Source organism: Lutra lutra, chromosome 6, assembly GCF_902655055.1.
Source record: "Lutra lutra chromosome 6, mLutLut1.2, whole genome shotgun sequence".
In the NCBI taxonomy this organism is placed as follows: domain Eukaryota; kingdom Metazoa; phylum Chordata; class Mammalia; order Carnivora; family Mustelidae; genus Lutra; species Lutra lutra.
This window is the reverse complement of record NC_062283.1, coordinates 144,154,934-144,173,935: the sequence shown is the minus strand read 5'-3', so window position 1 is coordinate 144,173,935 and position 19,002 is coordinate 144,154,934. Positions and strand designations below refer to the sequence as shown.

Here is a 19,002-nt window from a genome sequence, read left to right as displayed (position 1 = left end):
AGGAGAGAAGCAAAGGGAATGAAAACTGTTTCTTCTTTGACAAGGTGGCTCAGAGCTGAACCTACAGCGTAAGGTATTATGGTGATGAGCAGTCACAGTTAACAGAATCTAAGACATGCCTCAGAGACAAATGTGCCAATCCAGTAAGCAAACGTAGTAACTCAACTAGCCCATGCCTGAATTCCTACTGGTTACGAGGTACTGCGCTAGAGGCCACGGAGTTATGGGAAGAAGTAGGACAGGGGAGCTTTCCCAAAGCCCAGCTGCCTGGGAGGGGAAAGAGCCGGACACTAAGGCCTCGGCTAAGACCCAAGGCCCCTCACTCGCTACAGCAGACCTGCTGTCAGATGCCAAATGAAGGGACAGGCACAAAGGCAGAAGGCGCAGAAGGCACAGAGGTCAGGTATGGATGGGAAACTACAACACCCTGAGCTGCCCCAAGAGAAAAGCCACTGTGGCTGACACCTGCTGGGGACACCCCAAATCATTTTGACCCCCTGGCATGAGTGCTTTCTCCCCATCTGAGTGCAGCTACCAACCCCTGAAAAGTTCATCCCACACCCTGTGGACTTGGGTCCTGCCTGCCTGTCTCCCAGGGTTCCTATAGGCTCTGCTGCTTTTACTTTGGATTAGAAGCTAGCAGCAACTCCCGCAGGATCCCTTAGCCTGGACACCTGCCGCTAGGTATGCCCCAGTCCTGCCCCCACTCTTGAATCAGGATAACTCTTCTAGGACCATGCTATGCTCCTCTCAGTGTTGATGATCTCATAAGAGAGACAGTCAGACGGACAGGCATAAAGGAAACGGACACAGATGATAGATGGATATGATGGTAACGATTCCAAGCACTGGGTACTCTCAACGCTTTAAGAATGGTGCAAAAGAAAAAAATAGGTAATAAAGGAGTATCAGGGATGAGTTACGTTCACTGACTCCCGACTGAAGTGAGCAGTGAGGACTTCCTGGAAGAAGTGACATTTGTGTTAGGTATAATTACTAGAGGTAAATTTCTGCAGGTGGAGGTAGCAGGGTTTGGGCAGGAACAGGAAAAGGAAAGCAATAGAAGAAACGGTTCTAGGTGTAGGAACAGCATGAGCAAAGGTGGGAAGGTATGAGTGTTCACCGTGCAGTGATGGGAGCCGCCGTGGGGTCTGTGGGAGTGCAGGACAGAAGGGCAGGAGGCGGGCCTGGCCCTGTCCCCGAACAGCACTTCACCGTGGAACTCGCCTGTAGCTCCTCAACCTCTCTCTAGCTGACTGTCCATTCTCTGCAGACTTTCCAAAAACAAGGAGGAAAAGTAAGATTAAAAAAACACTTAAGAGACAAAAGCTGCTCATCTACAGAAACTATTGCCTCTCATTTCCAAAAAATAATAAAAATATCAACTCTCTCTCTCCACAGTTTACACAGAAAGACTTAGTGGGAGAGCTGAGGCCTGTGCACACACAGGATTTCAGAGGGGGCGTTTGGGGATGAGACGGGTGAGCTCCAGGCAGAGACAGACAAGAACGCCACTGACGGAACACTCCCTCGCCAGAGTCCTTCACCAGCCTCCTGGACCTCACGCAGAACAAGTTCACGATCCTCTCTCTCTCCTAAAACCTAACCGATAAAAATGAACAATGCAAAACAGGTCTGTTAGAACCCCCAGGAAATGTTTGTTTTCAAGCCTGAGGATAAGAATGACATGATATTTACACCTTTCTTCTTGTACTATGACAGTGGTCTATTTTATCTCACAAAAGTGATGGGGAAGCCTGTTCAAACATGAGTCTCCCGTATCAGAGCACCTAATGTAGCATCAGGAGTACCAACTGGGCCGTCTGCATTCTGAGAGGGGCCGATGTGGCCCACGACAGTACCGCTCCCCTCAGAGAGGCCTTGCAACCCAGAGAGGGTCCCTCCAGAACCACTGAGCCAAACCAGGGTGAACCTCGGGGAACAGCAGGAGGGTGGCCACAAACCTGGCAGTCCTCACCGGAATGAGGCCACAGGCAGATTCACCACCAGAGAGAAATCTAAAATCACCCTGAGCCCAACCCAAAGTCTGTCCGCTGTCCAGCAGCACCCAGTGCAGACAATTCGAGAGTGTCTGTGCTAAAAGCTCCCCTTCCTCGGGACCTCTCCCGACGTCCAACCTTGGTGCACCATGGAACTCAAGAGCCTGTCATTTTTTTTTTTTTTTAAAGATTTTATTTATTTATTTGACAGAGAGAGATCACAAGTAGACAGAGAGGCAGGCAGAGAGAGAGAGAGAGAGAGAGGGAAGCAGGCTCCCTGCTGAGCAGAGAGCCCAACGCAGGACTCGATCCCAGGACCCTGAGATCATGACCTGAGCCGAAGGCAGCGGCTTAACCCACTGAGCCACCCAGGCGCCCCAAGAGCCTGTCATTTTTAAAACAGTTCATTTGTGGGGTGCCTGGGTGGCTCAGTGGGTTAAGCCGCTGCCTTCAGCTTGGGTCATGATCTCAGGGTCCTGGGATCGAGCCCCTGCATCGGGCTCTCTGCTCGGCAGGGAGCCTGCTTCCTCCTCTCTCTCTGCCTGCCTCTCTGCCCACTTGTGATAAATAAAATCTTAAAAAATAATAATAAAATAAAACAGTTCATTGGCTCTTCACGGCAACCTGTGACAGGGGCAGAGAAGGAGGCTTCAGAACAAACCCCATCTGACCAAGCCACAGGCTGTGAAAGGCTTGCTCCGGATCCCAAAGCAGGAGCGTCCGCGAGCTGGGAGCCGCAGACTCCTGCCATGGCTTTTCCCACCACACCTCCCTGGCTCTCTATCAAGCAGAATGCCACAGTGCTGGCCCCCGGGAGAAGGTGCTCCCTCGTGCAGCCCCAGGGCGTCAGGGCAGGGCTGGGTGGCCTTCCCACTCCCATTTCTTGCTGCTTCTGGTCCGCAGGAGCCAGGCTGCACCTGCCCAGGTTGGTGGTGGTTGTGGGAGGGGGGAAGAGTTCTGCAGCTGTCAGCAAAGCCAAACTCCCTTGACCCCTCCAGAACTCCGCTGCTTCTCTTTTCTTCTCCTCCCGTGAGCACTTGCTAGGGGCCTGTCTACTCTCTCTCATGGTGGGGGCGGCGGTGGGCAAAGCTCTGTTTATCAGACTCTGTTTATCAGACTCACAGTCGAAATCCCCGAAGTTACTCTACAGCCTCCCCGCCGCCGAGCTTCCTGCCCACTCTGGTCTGGGAGGGCGAGGCCGAGGCGCCCAGCTCGGCAGGTCCGGTGCGATCTACTTAACGCATTCGGGCCTGAGTGAACCATCTCCTTGACAGAGTTGCCCTCACGAGGAGGTGCTCGGGTTCAAAGGCAAACATCTCTTTGCCACTTCGGTTCACACCTTCAAAAACAAAAACCAATCTCCTATGAGCTCAGAAGCCTTAGGCGAAAGCAGTGGCTAAAAATCTATTCCAACTCTGAGGGGCCCTTCCCTGAAAGAGCAAGAGAGAAGCAAATTCCTTATGCTGGAGTGTGGCAGGAGGGCACGCCTGCACCCTGGGGAAGGCCCCCGGGCTGCCAGAGATGAAGAACCCCTCTGTTCCCCCCGGGGCGGGGAGTGGGTATGAGGAGCCCAGCTTCCAAAGACTGGTGACAGTCAACTAAAAATGTGAGTAAGTTTTTAAAAAAAGTCTTGAGGTACACGGAGTAATAGCCAATTTCTTTCACTGCCCTTATGACACGCCAGTCACTCTTCTGAGTTTTACCTATCTGTACTCATTTATTTTCTGTTTTTAAAGATTTATTTGTTTGCTTATTTGAGAGAGAGAGAGAGAGCACGAGCTCTCAAGGAGGGGCAGAGGGAGAGGGAGAGTGTCTCCAGCGGACTCCATGATGAGCGCAGAGCCTGACACAGGGCTCGATCTCGCAAACTTGAGATCACAACCTGAGCAGAAACCAAGAGTCAGAAGCTTAACTGACTGTGCCAACCAGATGCCCCTGTACTCATTTAATCCTCAAATACCCCTCTGAGGAAGGCGCTGTATCCCCATTTCCCATGAGAGGAAATGAGGGCACAGACAGGTTAGGTCATTTGCCCAAGATCACACAGCTCATTAGTAGCTAAGAAAGGACCTGAACCTGGGACGTTGTGCTCCAAGGTCCGTGTTCTTAATCCCAACACCATGCTGCCTTTCTTACAGATGGATTACACAGGAATTACCAAAGAAGAGATCTCCAGCTCAGTGCTATTATACCATCCCTCGGTGCCACTGGGTTGGGAGGGTGGTGTATCTGACTCACTCGCTAGATCCTTTAGAATTCATTGTTTTATACATATAGTATAAAATATATATATATGTGTGTGTGTGTGTATATATATATATATATATATATATATATATATTTGAAAATAAATGCTAAAACTGATTTTTTTTTCTTTTAAAGATTTGTTCCAGAGAGAGAGTGCACACACACGGGGGAGGGGCAGAGAAAGAGGAAGAGAATGTCTCAAGCAGACTCTGCACTGAGCTTGGAGCCCGACGCTGGGCTCAATCTCATGACCCTGAGATCACCTCAGCTGAAAGCAAGAGTCATGGCTTCACTGACTGGCCACCCAGGTGCCCTGCCAAAACTGCTCTTAAATGAGAGGGTACTGAAATGATCTTCTGGGGCGCCTGGGTGGCTCAGTGGGTTAAGCCTCTGCCTTTGGCTCAGGTCGTCGTGATCTCAGGGTTCTAGGATCAAGCCCCACATCAGGCTCTCTGCTCAGCAGGGAGTCTGCTTCCCCCCTCTCTCTGCCTGCCCCTCTGCCAACTTGTGATCTCTCTCTTTCAAATAAATAGATAAAATTTAAAAAAAGAAATGATGTTCTACCTAAATTTTTCCTATGGGCATTTCCTAAATGATTAAATATAACAAACACTAAATGATTAAATATAACAAACATTTCGTGAGCATGTACCAAGCCGCAAGCACAAGTCGAAGGGTTAGGGATACAAAGATACACTTTCTGGTGATTTGGATACTCCCAACAGTGATTGACAGCCGACTTGGGTAGACAGAAGCATCACTGCACCTGGACTGCTTGTGTCCTGGGGAAACCTCCTGAGACACAGTGAAGGGACCCCTCTGGCCGTGTCACTCGTGGGGAGGCCAGGGAAAACCCGCCCGAACAACGTGAGTATCCCTGACATCATGGAAGGTTGCTTTCAGCGAAATGATTCGGACGAGGGGAGACTGAAATGTGAGAACAGGAGACTCAAAACCGAATCTACAATTACCTTCTTAAAAAACAGCAGCAACAACAATGACAACAAACCAACCACAAAATTAATCTTGTGGTGAAGTCTGGGGGAAGGAAACAGCACAAGCTTGTGAGGTGAGAGGCTCGTCCCAGTTCTTAGATCGCCTGGCCTGTTTCTGAATGATCACCATATCCCTCTGCTTCCTAATTTACAGACACGCCCCCAAATAATACAAACTCTATGATCGTCACAAAACTCTATGATTGTCAGACTCTTCTAACTCATGATTGCTTCCAAGTAGATGTTACTGAAAACTTACTGTAGCAAACTCCTGAGCACACATTAATGTGAAGTTCTCCAGCGTGTGCTCCGAAATGGGGACCTTCTCATTCCATCCAGGATGTGGCAATGAACTGTTTTAATTACCTAGGAGCTCTGAGTTAAAGTCCAATTGAGTTATATAGACAGTAGAATTAACTGAACAGGAAAGGGCAATTAATTAAAGTCTACCCGGATAAAAACCCCAGCACCAAAACGCAGCCAGAAATTGCTAATTATCTTGCATACGTCTAAAGAAAGTTAACCTCATTCATACAACGGTATGATAAAGGTCCTAAATATTCATGAAAACAGCAGGAAAAGCCTTTCTTATTCTTTTGTTCCAGCAACAGAAATAAATGACAAAGATCCTAGGGACAAAACACAGTGTTACGACTCCCTACGTGGAAATAAACGGGACAGCTGTGTGACCCTGGGCTGTGCCGTACAGTTCCACGCAGGCTTGAAAGTGAGACAAATGTCAAGTAATTACTAGAAAGTTATCTTCTTTGTAATTGATCTTTGCCAATGGAAGCCTAATAAAGACCACTGAGCCAAATCAATTTTTCTTATAATGATACATTTAAAAGAAAAAGATACGTATGTATTGAACAAAATACCAGAGACTTCCCCAGCATCAGCCAAGGAAAACAAAACACAAATGGTTTGGGGGCGTTTATGCATTTATTGATTCATGGGAATATAATAAAAAATCAAAAGTGACTACCATGCTTAAAATGAGCCACAGATTTTCAAAAGCACCAATTATCTTGTCCTCTTTACTCTTCAAAGCACAGCGCCCCCCAAATACTGATTTTGTTTAGAAAAGGGACATGCAGCATGACACAGTGTCTCCAATCGTGCTGTGAGGCACAAAGGGTGCCTGGGCTTGGTCTGCCCCTGGTCCGGTAAGTGCTAGAAACTCGGTAAGTGCCTAAGAGCAAAGCCACCCTTTGTGGGCACCTGCTAAGAACCACATAAGCTGTCTCCAATCAGAGCCTTCGGCACTTTCCTGTAAGACGTTTGTGCAACAGGCAATGGCCACAAAGTGTGTGTTTATAATTGTCTTTCAGAGAAAAGTACCAGGAATGACAAAAGGAGAAAATCACCTCTACACTGATTTCTTTTTTAATTCACAGGGTAAATGTGGATTCAGGCATTAAAGCTGTGTTTTCTACTCCCAGAAGCAAGCCCCCACTCCACTTGTTTGAAGGGCCAAGCAGCGGAGTCTGAGATCAAAGCAGGAACCACAGCTCTTAGTCCTGGAAACACACACATCTACTCAATAAATATTCACCTCTCTGTGCAAGGTCCGACTGGATCCCCTCCCCATGCTCTCCATACCCCTAGGTAAAGCGATGATGATTTCAAGGGCTATATTAACCTCTCCCCCCCACCTCCTCCCAGGCTGCGGGGGACACACACTTATGTCCCACCTCCTGATACCCACCCTCCCTCCACCCTGGCTGCAGACAGCAGCTGCTGTGACCAGAGGCTCCTTCCTGCTGGTGGAGACCATCTCCACCTGCGAGAACGCCACACGTGTTCTCCCATGAGAACATCCTAGTACCACCCTGAGCTTTTTATCTTCGGCCTTTCATTTAACTCTCATGCCAAGCCATCAAGTGGACCCCACCATGAAGCCCATTTTACAGATGAGGGAACAGACACAGAGGCCTCTTGCCTATCTCCAAGATGAGCTCTCCTGAATTGGGCCAGATGGCGCTCCCAAAGCGGAAACAAGGAAACTTCTGTTTCATTCCTCTCTTTCCGCCTTCCACGACCATCTTCTCTCCCTGGCTGCCTAATAACCACTGTGCTCAGCAAAACAGGTTCGGTTTCCTCCACAAAGGCAGCCACTTTCCCAGCTATTTCCAGCCCGCACACTCTTCATCTTAGACAACTCCCTCCTGTGATAATCGCTTCCTTCTCTTCTAAGACGGCAGTTACCAACAAAAACCACTTCTGAGCATATGCGGAACCCTCCGTGGAGGCCAGTTGTGCAGTATAAACCCCTTTCTGCAGGGAGCCCCAGGGGAGAAGCAGGTGTGTCTGGGGGTGGGCCTTCCCGGCAGGGGAAGCTCAGAGGCTAGGAGTCCTATTGACACAGAAATCGCCAGGAAAATTCGAAAACAGAGCCGCAGACTGTATTTAAAACTGGATCCCTCACAAGTCTCGTTAGTTTGTTCATCTTACGAACATATCTCAGAGGCCTCCCGGGGAGGTGGGGGGACATAGTATCGTCCTCATGCACCTGCTTCGGAAGGCCTGGAGAGCGGGGAAGCAGATTCCTGGGCTCCACTCCAGACCTTCAGAATCAAATTCCTGGGGGTAGGGATACAGGAAGCTGAGCTTTAAACAAGGACCTGGAGATTCTGAAGACCATGGAGCAACCCTGGGTCAGGTGCTGAAACAGACCCACCCATTATAGAAATAGAAAAGACACACTTCTGACATATAAGGCCTTCACATGTCAGGGGTGTGTGTGCAGTCGGGGCTGACACGGCCACCCACCACTAAGTATGGAAGCCAAGTGGTGGGCTGCTAAACCAGCTCTCCGGGCACGGTCTGGGGAGTTTCCTACTCCTCAAGAATTCTGCGGGTTGCAAACTTGACAAGTCCCTCTCACATTTGGAAGGCATCATAATATCTGTGTGCGCACGCTTTCCTGAGACGTTCTATGGTTTTTGTTTTCTAAAAACATCTTCCTTTACCTTGGGCCCAATTTCTTCCATTGGGTTTGTGAACCAGAGATCATCTATGTAGTATTTTCATCTATGTCCACTAAGATATTAATATTTCTAACTTGAAAATTTCTTCGTAGTCTCCCAGTAGATCAACAAATGCATTTAATAGAGACTTCTCCAATGAGGACATAAGAATGGCTAACAGGCATATGGAAAAATGTTCATCATCACTAGCCATCAGGGAGATTCAAATCAAAAACACATTGAAATACCACCTTACACCAGTTAGAATGGCCAAAATTAGCAAGACAGGAAACAACAAGTGTCGGAGGGGATGTGGAGAAAGGGGAGCCTCTTACACTGCTGGTGGGAATGCAAGTTGGTGCAGCCACTTTGGAAAACAGTGCGGAGATTCCTCAAAAAATTAAAAATAGAGCTACCCAGTGACCCAGCAACTGCACCACTGAGTATTTACCCCAAAGATACAGATGCAGTGAAAAGAAGAGTCATCTGTACCTCAATGTTCATAGCAGCAATGACTACAATAGCCAAACTGTGGAAAGAACCAAGATGTCCTTCAACAGACGAATGGATAAAGAAGATGTGGTCCATATATACAATGGAGTATTACTCAGCCATCATAAAAGATGAACACCCACCATTTGCATTGACATGGACGGAACTGGAGGGGATTATGCTGAGTGAAAAAAGTCAAGCACAGAAAGTCAATTATCATATGGTTTCATTTACTTGTGGCATGTAAGGAAGAACATGGAGGACATTAGGAGAAGGAAAGGAAAAGTGAGTTGGGGGAAATCAGAGGGGGAAACGAACCAAGAGAGACTGTGGACTCTGAGAAACAAACTGAGGGTTTTGGAAGGGAGGGGGATTGGGGGGATGGTGAGCCTGGTGATGAGTATTCAGGAGGGCATGAAGTAAACAATGAATCCTGGAACACTACATCAAAAACTAATGATGGGGGCACCTGGGTGGCTCAGTGGGTTAAGCCGCTGCCTTCAGCTCAGGTCATGATCCCAGGGTCCTGGGATCGAGCCCCACGTCGGGCTCTCTGCTCAGTAGGGAGCCTGCTTCCCTTCCTCTCTCTCTGCCTGCCTCTCTGCCTACCTGTGATCTGTGTCTGTCAAATAAATAAATAAAAATCTTAAAAAAAAAAAAAAAACTAATGATGTACTGTATGGTGACTAACATAACAAAAAAATATATTTAGGATATTTTTCTGAAGTTTTTCTATCTGCAAGGTAATAATAGTTTTTTAAACGACATAAGCAACACTGAAAAATATTCATAATTCTACAACTCTAACAGAACTGTCATTTTTAGTATTTTCACTTCCAATCTTTTCTCATCTGTACTTATTTGAATGCAGTTATGCTTGATGAATATCTATGACATCATAACACATGTTCGACCAATATACTATCCTGAGCAATTTCCATGTTGTTATATAATTTTCCCTATTATTTTTGTGGCTGTATTACATTTTGTGAAGTCTAGATGTCATTATTTACTTAATCATTCTCTTATGGTTGAATGTTTAATTCGAGTTCCTACCAGTTCTTCAAAAGTATAAATAATAGCATTTTTTAAAATGTGTTTTCTTCCTGCCCTTAGAATAGAATCCCAAACATTGGCTTATCTAAGGAAAACAGAATTGAAAGACAGTGGAATATCAGCCCCCCACTTTTTTTTGGCTATTGAAAAACTAACTTTTTCTACATAGCATCTTACAAGTTGTCATTTACCAAATACCTACTATATGCCAGGCCCACGTAATCCTCTTAACACACTTAAAAGTAATGTTACTCTCCAGTGTACACAGTGGGGGTTCTGGGTCTTGATGTGGAGTGGGGGCCCGAGGCCCACCCCTGTTGTAATTCATGGTTGGGGGGGAGGGGCCAGGGACGAGGGCACCAAGACAAGTGTGGTGGACATCGGCGCTGTTTGCCTGTCGTTTCCAGCTCTCCCCCACTTCCAGGCACCTGGAGGGACCGTCCCTCTGGCCCCGAGGGTTGGATGGAGCCAGTGGGCTGTTGAGTGGCAGTCCTGCATCACTTCCAGGCTAGAACATCTAATTGATGGTGTCAACAAGTGAGGGGATGTTACTCCTTCATCCTAGGTCCCCGACTGAGACGCTTATACTGGGCAGAATCCCCAGCGGGCATCAGAGCTCCTGCAGCTTGAGCAGGAAATATACTTTTGTTGTCACAAGTCACGAAGATTTTGAAGCTGTTTGTTACCTTAGCATAACCTCACTTATCCTGCCCTAGACAGAAGCACAGCCTGAAAAACCTACTGAGAAGGACTTCATGGGGTAGGGGGGGGCATGAAGCTAACACTGTGAGCCACCCCCGGAGGCATTCGCACCTTTCCAGACATAGGCTTGTCAGCTCGCACAAGGGAGGACAGTGCTTTGTGCGCCGTATGGGGTGAGGGGGGGTGGGGTGAAGAAAGCCTGGGAGCTGGGGGTGCCGAACAGAGGACAGGCTCAGGTTGCTGCGGAGGAGAGCACTGGCTAATCGGCCAAAAGGGGTAGACCTTGCTGTCAGACTCACCTACCAAACAAGTGTGCCCCAGAACAATGCGAGCTGTCATTCATAGTGAAACCTCTTCCTGGGGCATCTGCGGGGCTCAGTCAGTTGATCATCTGGCCTTTGATTTCAGCTCAGGTCATGATCTCAGGGTCTTGGGATTGAGCCCCACCTCTGGCTACCTGCTCAGCAGGGAATGTGCTTGGGATTCTTTCTCCCTCTCCCTCCACCTCTCCCCACTGCTAGCTCTCTCTCTCTGTCCCTCTGCCTCTCCCCCTGCTCACTCTCTCACAAATAAATAAAATCTTTAAAAAAAAAAAAAAAAAAGTCTTCCTACTACCTTCTGGAAAGATGGGCTCGGGGAAACAGAGACCTGGCATTATCTGTCCAGGGCTCAGATACAAGCTGTTACCCCAAGTCAAATGACCTTGGTTCTTTTCTGTATCTGAGCATCAAATTCTCATCTAGGAAATGGGAATAAAAACATTTTCAGAAGATGTTGGGCTAATTAAAAGAGGAAGAATGGACTTACAACACAGTAGGTCTTCAATACATTGTACCTATTGTTTTTATTATGATGCAAGTTTCCTCCCAGGCTCATCCTCTTCAGAACACAGGAAAATGGGCAGAATCCTCCCACTAGTTTAGCAAAATGAAGTCCCAGAAGGGCAAGGCCTCCTTCAACTGGCTTTATCTTAAAACTAGTCACTCTGAAAACAGACTTTGTCTTTTAGGGCAACTGAGGTCAGGGCAGCCTCTGGCCATCAGGGAACTATCCAAGGGCGGCATTATTTTCGGTAGTAGCCAATATCAAGGCCATGTAGCTTGCAGGCCTGGATAAAAACCCTCTTCCTCCCCAGGCAGGCCCCTAACCTGAGCAGGCCCGTGAGAGCGGATGACCAGAGCTGGCAACTACAGCGTGGGCGAGTCCTTTCCACTGGCACCAGACAGCTTCCCCAGGTGACTTAGCTCAGAGAGGCCTCTGCAGGTCACACGTGGCCTCAGGCCCCGCTCACTGTGCCTCCCGGTGAGGATCACCCCCTCTCCAGCCACCACTCTGCCACCGCCACACTTTCCCGGGCATGCCCTTTGCTCTCAGGAACTCAGAGCTGCTACATTATATCCTTCCTTCTTACAGGAGTGATTTTCCGAAGTTTTTGGTACGTTGATAACCCATTCTTGTTTTTCCGGTGTGGAGTTTTTCCCTCTCATCTCTGATGTGCTACATAACGTAGTTACTTAGTGGGGTTGACAATCTTCTGGACATTATTTGTAACAGCCACCAAAGGGAAACAATCCAACATCCATAACTGAAGAATGGATAAACACGATGGGGCCTCTCCAGACAATGGATATGATTCAGTGGAGAAACACAGACACAGGCTACAACAGGATGAGCCTTTAAAACGTACCCTAATTGAGAGAAGCTAGGCACAAAAGGTCACAAATTATATTACCCCATTGATACAAAGTATCCAGAAGAGGCCAGTCTATAGGGAGAGAAAGCAGATGAGTGGTTCCCTGGGCCTGGAGTAGGCAGGACAGGGGGAGTGACGGCTGATGGGCACTGGGTTTCTCTCGGGGGTGATGAAAATGTTCCAAAATTAGTGCTGATGAACACCCCGCTCTGAACAGACTAGAAGCCACTGCTTTGTAGGCCTTAAAAGGATAACTCTCATGGTATATGAATTATATCTCAACAAGGCAATTATTTAAAAAAAAAACAAAAACAAAAAAACACCTCCAGGTACAGGAATTTCTGAAACACCGTGAGTGTGTCTGCAAGTCAGACATGAGAAGCCTTGTGGGATATGCTTTCCGGGGCTCAAGGAGGGAAGAGGTGGGTGAACGTGGCGGCTGGGGGCAGGTGGCCACCGGCCCCTAGAAAACACGCCGACCTGGAGAGGACCGCCATACTGCTCCCTCCAATTATTGCCCCTTGGGCCCAATATCACCAGGTTTTCCACGGTTTTCAGGAAAAGCCAAAAGCTTGAGTCTTCATCAAAATTTCCCTATTTCGGTGTCTGTAGCTAATTCAATATTTTGAAAAAGTACAGACTGACTTCTGCCTTTCGCTGCTGAGTCAACAAACACTGCCCGAAGCCTACTTGTGCCAAGCACCGTCCCAGCGTTGGGCCCTCAAGGAAGCAGCTCCCTTTCTTTCTGTGCAGACGGTGCTACTGTGGGGCCAGTGGGGCTGTACCAAGTACACTGAGCTCCCAAGAGCATGGCAAACTGAGGCCCTGAGTTGCCATGGGAACCAGCATTGGCAAAACACACAGGTAGATGGGGCTGGCAGCCCGGAAGCTGGTGCAGGACCCTCCCTGTGGGGTCTCGGGTCTTCCTAAGAGAGGCCTGAGCGTGCTCAGAGGTGGCCGTGAGACCAGACCAGGGTAGAACAAGCCTGAATGCCCCAGCGCAGGCTTCTGGAGCAAGGCTGACGCACAGAGGCCAACCTGCCCTCGGGGACAGGGGATCTCAGTACATCACATTTTAACGAGAGCCTCATGGCACTTCGTGAAGTGGGCCAACCTTGGGAAATGTCTGTTTTTCTTACCCTCTCTTGTTAAACAGAATGACGCTAACTGTCTGGCTGTTGTGGTTCAAAGCAGCTCCCCCTGGAAAGGGCTCAAACTAGCCTGTTTTATTTAATTTCACAATGTTCATGGTTCCTGGGGAAAATGTTTTGTTACAAGGGTGGTTATTGTCTTAATGGGCTTGGGTATTTGTCCTGCGGTCATTGTGACTTTCTGTTCCCCCAGAAGTTCTGTTCTCAAGAACATTTTCAGAGAGGCTCTCATGAAGACCAGTGAGTCAGGACCTCAGAACTGATATGCTGGTACCAGTTTCCAAGTGGGCACCTATGTATACTCTACTTGGCCTATGACAAATTATGGAGAATCTAAATTTACCATCATCTAAAATTTAATTGCTCAGTGAGAGAAATGACCATATCTGTGCTTTTCTAAAACAAAAATAAGTCTCTCTTTATTAATGGGTCCAACTCAATGAGCAATCTTTAAATGTAAAAAAAAAAAAAAAAAGCTTACTTTTTAATACGTCATGTGGCAGATTAAAGATGGCTGCAGATTCCTTGCTACTCCTGCCACTGAGAAATTCAATCTAAGTGCCCTCCCCTTGAATCTGGGCTGATCTTAGTGACTTGCCTGAGTAAATGTGACCCAAGTGCTGTTCTGTAATTTCCAAGACTAGCTCAAAAAAGTCTTACAGCTTTAGCCTTGCTTCTCTGGAACACCCAGGACCCCGTGCTATGAGGAAGCCAAAGTTAGCCACACAGAAACACGAGATGCTTAGCTAGCCTTTTCGACTCCAACAACGCTCACACAGGAGCCGCACACACGTGTGAAGAAGCCATATCTCCCAGCCCAGTCAGCATCACACCTTAACCCAGAACACCCTGACCCCAAACTGCCAGCTGAACCAAGTCAACCCAAAGAACCATGCGACGGTACGCCAAAATATGTGTTGAGCCCTAAGTTTTGGGATGGTTTCTTAAAGGAGAACAGATTCTTGCAACAGGCAGGAAAAGAGAATGTGATTATTTTTCATAATCCTTCATATACAGTAATTTCATAATTACTTAATTTACAATAAAAGGGAAAAATGGTGAATTTGGACAAATGATAGTTCCCCATATTCACCCCAAAATCTACTTCATAAGTTACAGATGTCATTTGAAGACCGGAAGTAACCATTAAATTAGTCAAGTGTTTATTAAACACCCATTACATATAAAACTAAGATGTGAAGTATCTAATCAGAAAAACTATTTAACAATTCCTGGCCTGAATGAACTATCTGCAGTCATAGGAGTAGAAAAGGGCACAGAAATGAATTAGTTCAAAGTCCTACAGTGAAAGGAATTACTCAGCATATACAGAAGAACAGTATTACAACAGTACATGTACTAAGATAAATACACAAACAGAATATTCCAGATTGCAATCTTCTCAACAGCAGGTAATGATTCTCATCACTCTTTAGGACTTCCAAACTTCCAGGTTAAGGAAAGGTTTTCAACATGTATTTATGGCTATAGCAATGAAATATTTAAGCATGGACTGAATTTCTATTATAGTTTTTTTAATTAATTAATACTTTTTAATTTTGTTTATTTGGTTTTTAAATTGGGTGTGGAGCCCAATGCGGGGCTTGAACTCACCACCCTGAGATCAAGACCTGAGCTGAGATCAGGAGTGGGGCGCTTCACTGAGTGAGTCACCCTGGTGTCTCTCTATTACTGTTTTTTTAAAAGAAAAGAAGAAGAGGAGGAGGAGGAGGAGGGCGACGACGACGGAGGAGGAAGGAGGAGGAAGAAAGAAGGAAGAAGAAGAAAGAAGAAGAAGGAGGAGAAGGAGAAGAAGAAACCTTTACTTACTATAATTTTTAAAATTTTATATCAGCATCATTTTTAAATCTGATCAATCAGAGCTGTGGGGAGTGGACAGTAGGGCAAACCTCAGTAACATCTCACTTTTTGAGGATTATTTTACATCAAAGAGTAGATCAGTCAATGGCCGTCTTCATCTGGAAGGACCTTCTTGAGCAGCAGGGCTGGGTGGACCCGCTGGGTTATTTTCCTTTGAAATGATTCTCCCTCTAGACTCAGTGTCCGTTCCCTCTGGTGAGGTGCTGGCGTGGGGTCGGGGGTGTCTAGTAACACATCACTGTCAATACTCACAGGGGTAAGACCAAGGCTGTGGGCTCCAGAAACAGCTTTCAGCAGTCAACATCCCCGCCTCGGCCATATTGCAAACACCCAAGAGACAAGAGAAACAGCGGGCTGTGACCTCTTCGTGTTTTCTCACTGCCTTGGGTATCAACTTTCCAAACTAAGCACTTCCGGCCAAAGGCTGGGGTCTGCAGCCCCCCACGTGCTCTCTGCGCATGTCCGCGTCTCCGGTGACGCACGTGAGCCACGCCCCATCGCGTCAGGCGCGCTTACGCCCTGCGGTTCGGCTCACACACAAGCGAACGTGGCTCCCCACTAGCGGCTGTTTATATGGGCTTTCGGGAAATTTCATTAGTAATGAAACGAGGCCATTTTCTTCTTAATAATTGTGTGAGGGTCACAGTTAAACAACCGAAACAGCACCAGCCGAGGCCGTTCTGTACGACACCCAGCCGGCCCTTCTCCGTGGGCGACGCCAGCCTGAACCCGCAAGCGGAGGAATGGCGGGCGGGGAGGGAGGCCTCCCCAGAACAGGGCAGGGCTGGCGGGCCCCGAACTAAGTCCCTAGAGACTGGGTGCCTCCTCTTCTCTCCCTTTTGCGAGGGGCGGAGTCAGAGAACGACACCCAGGGATGACTTACGACCACAGTCACTTCTGTTTCTGAGATCTGCAACGCGCGGCGACACCAAGGACATGCTTATCCTCCAGAGACATTCTTCCGAGAGATCTTTCCAAGCCAGAGGCTACGACGCTGCTTTCCCTCACCAAAAAGAGCCAGATTTATTTTTTTATTTTTATTATCTTTATTTTTTTTAAAGATTTTATTTATTTATTTGACAGAGATCGTAAGTAGGCAGAGAGGCAGGCAGAGAGAGAGGAAGAAGCAGGCTCCCCACTGAGCAGAGCGCCTGGACCAGGAGATCACGACCTGAGCCGAAGGCAGAGGCTTTAACCCACTGAGCCACCCAGGGGCCCCAAGAGCCAGATTTATAAAAAAAAAAAATTCTTGGGACTCTGCACCTGGTCAGGAAAAGTTGCGAGAACAGGAGGAGGCCCGGCTTTTCTCCTGCCGGAGTAGAACAGAGCAGCAACAGCAAAGGGAAAGGAAATCACAGTCTGCCTTGGAAGTCCGGATATAACCCGGGCTTCTGGCTTTGAGGTGATTTTGCTGTTGAAGTTCTGAGAGGAGCCACGGCTGCCCCTGTAACCTCGGAGATCTTGAGGAAACCTAGGGTGAACCGCGCCAGAACACAGGGTAGGGAAAAACACAGAAAGGACAAGCAGGCCTGCCCATCTCCTCCGCAGTCACAGAGCTGAGGAGGCCACTTGGAGCTGAAGGAGGTACATTTAGAGAAACGGAAGAGCTCGCTTCACACGGTGGCAGAAAACCCCTGAGACTCGTGCCAAAGGGGCCAAAACAGGCAGAAACTCCAAGGAAGCTCAGAGAAGGTTTAAAGTCGTGGCTGGACAGTGAGTTGCATTTTTTTTTTTTTTTGGTCTAATTTTCTTTTTTTATTTGTGGTAGGAACACAACACATGAGCTTCCTGCTGAACAACTCTGCACAGTGGACTTCTAGAACTCATTCATCCAGCAAGACTGAAACTTGATAGGTGAAGAATGACTCCCCATTCCCTCCTCCTCCCAGCCCCTGGCAACCGCCAGGCTTCTCTCTGCTTCTCGAAGTTCAACTATTTTTTAGATTCTTCATATATCGTCAGGCGATACCTGTTGGTCATGACCCTCTTATTTCCCTTAACATAATGGCCTCCAGTTTCATCAATGTTGTTGCCAGATGGCAGGATTTCTTTCTTTTTCGTGGCAGAATAATGTTCCATCACGTGTATATACTACATTTTCTTGTTCATTCATTCATCCATCAGTGGACACTTGGGTTGTGTCTCCACTTGGCTGTTGTGAGCAGTGCTGCAATGAATGTGGGACTTGTATCTAGGGAAATGAGGCTGCCCCTGCCCACCCACAAAGCCTCATTTGGTGTCATGCCGCCTGCTGGACCGGAATCTGACACAACAGGGCTTTTTAAAATTTTTTCCAGAGCAGGAAAATGATCCTAAATTAAGGGCAGGCTCTTCACACATGAGGACCTCAAGACACAGGCTGCTCTACCTCTGTCATGGGCTCCAATGGATGGCTTCCCAAAGTGACAAATTGCTAATTCCGGAAGTCCCGACAATGGTAATAGAAAGTGCTGGAACTGCACTGCCCAGCATCCTCTTTACCAGGTAGAGGACAGGATCATGGAGTATCTGCTCACCCCACCCACCACTGCCCCTCTCTGTTCCTCCACTTCTGCTCCCCTTATCCATCTTTCACAGCGGGGGATGTTCACCCATGGCCAGTGTCTCCCTGCCATGCCCTTAGACTTTGGTTAAGCATCGTCATTTTAATTTCATCCAGAAGGATGATGTGTCTGGAAGGGTGGGAATGGCAGCTACTAACGTAAAGACCTGAACCCAAAATATAGCTACTGTGGCAAAAATAAGTAGGAACTAGGACGCATGTCTAGGAAACATGCTTGTTATCATCCAAATGCCTTTGCCTTTGGGAATTACATGGGCAATGAGGCTTGGGCTGGTAATGACCTGCACATAAGAGTTTGGGAAATCAAAGTTCCAAACTCGACGGTGATCTGTCTGTTGCCTAGGTCCTGCTATGCACAGCTGTATTCTGACGTCCCTCTGAAAGCTATTTTTAGTAGCAGTCATTATTTAAGGAGGAGAAAGAGAACATTAGAAGTTTTCATAGAGGCACAGGAGACTCTGCCCACAGGTGGACTGCCTTTCAAAGGCATCTTTCCCCACAGAGACCTCTTTTTTCCCTTTGAACCATTCAAGATTAGAAGCCTGGGACCTCCACCACAATTTAATGAGATTCAATGAGATGACTTCTATGGCAATGGCCACCCGGGAATTTCCCAGGCCCCTGGAATGTGTGTGTATTTCAGACTTCAAAACCGAAAGTACCCAGCAATGATGTCAGGTGCTCCACAGCAAAGTGCATGTGCATTTTAACTGGCTCTTAACTTTGCTTCTTCCTAAGTGGATCACTGTGGCTAGCAGGCAGGAAAAGGAGCCTTTTTGAGCACACAAACATTGCATTCATTGTCCAAACAGGAAAAAATAGATACAGGAATTATTTGCTTAGCTCCTGTGGTTACCAACCTGTGCTAGGGAGAAACACAATAGACCAGGAGACCGTGGTCAGAAGTCACACGCAAGCACTCCACGTCCCTGCATGCATTTCTGCCACCCCCCACCCCACCCCCCGCCACCCTTTGCAACCCTACCTCGCTCCTTCCCCCTAAAGCATCTGCGCTCACTGGCAAATGGGATGTTTACACACAGGCCCAGGTTAGCCGTCTTGTTTTCTGCCTCCATATAATTTAAATGTGCAAGTAAGAACCGGCCAGCACTCTTGATTCCAGGTGACCCAGAACTCTTGTATTCTAGACTTCTAGGAAGCTTCTCTATAGGATTCTTGCATGGGGTGGGAAATTGAGATCAGTGATGTCTAAGACCTCTACTGATGTCTCTAATTCAGAGAGTTTCTTTTTT

General features: G+C 47.6%; 1 protein-coding gene and 1 long non-coding RNA gene across 3 annotated transcripts in view; one reads left to right on the top strand and one right to left on the bottom strand.

Annotated features, from left to right (window-relative positions):
- The window catches only part of ZDHHC14 (zinc finger DHHC-type palmitoyltransferase 14), a 272,226-nt gene that overhangs the window by 172,546 nt on the left and 80,678 nt on the right, over positions 1–19,002 (bottom strand). The window lies entirely within an intron of this gene.
- Positions 1,106–8,501, top strand: LOC125102130 (uncharacterized). Its single transcript, XR_007128058.1, has 3 exons — positions 1,106–1,115; positions 4,016–4,019; positions 8,357–8,501. It is a non-coding gene; the product is annotated as an uncharacterized LOC125102130 (long non-coding RNA).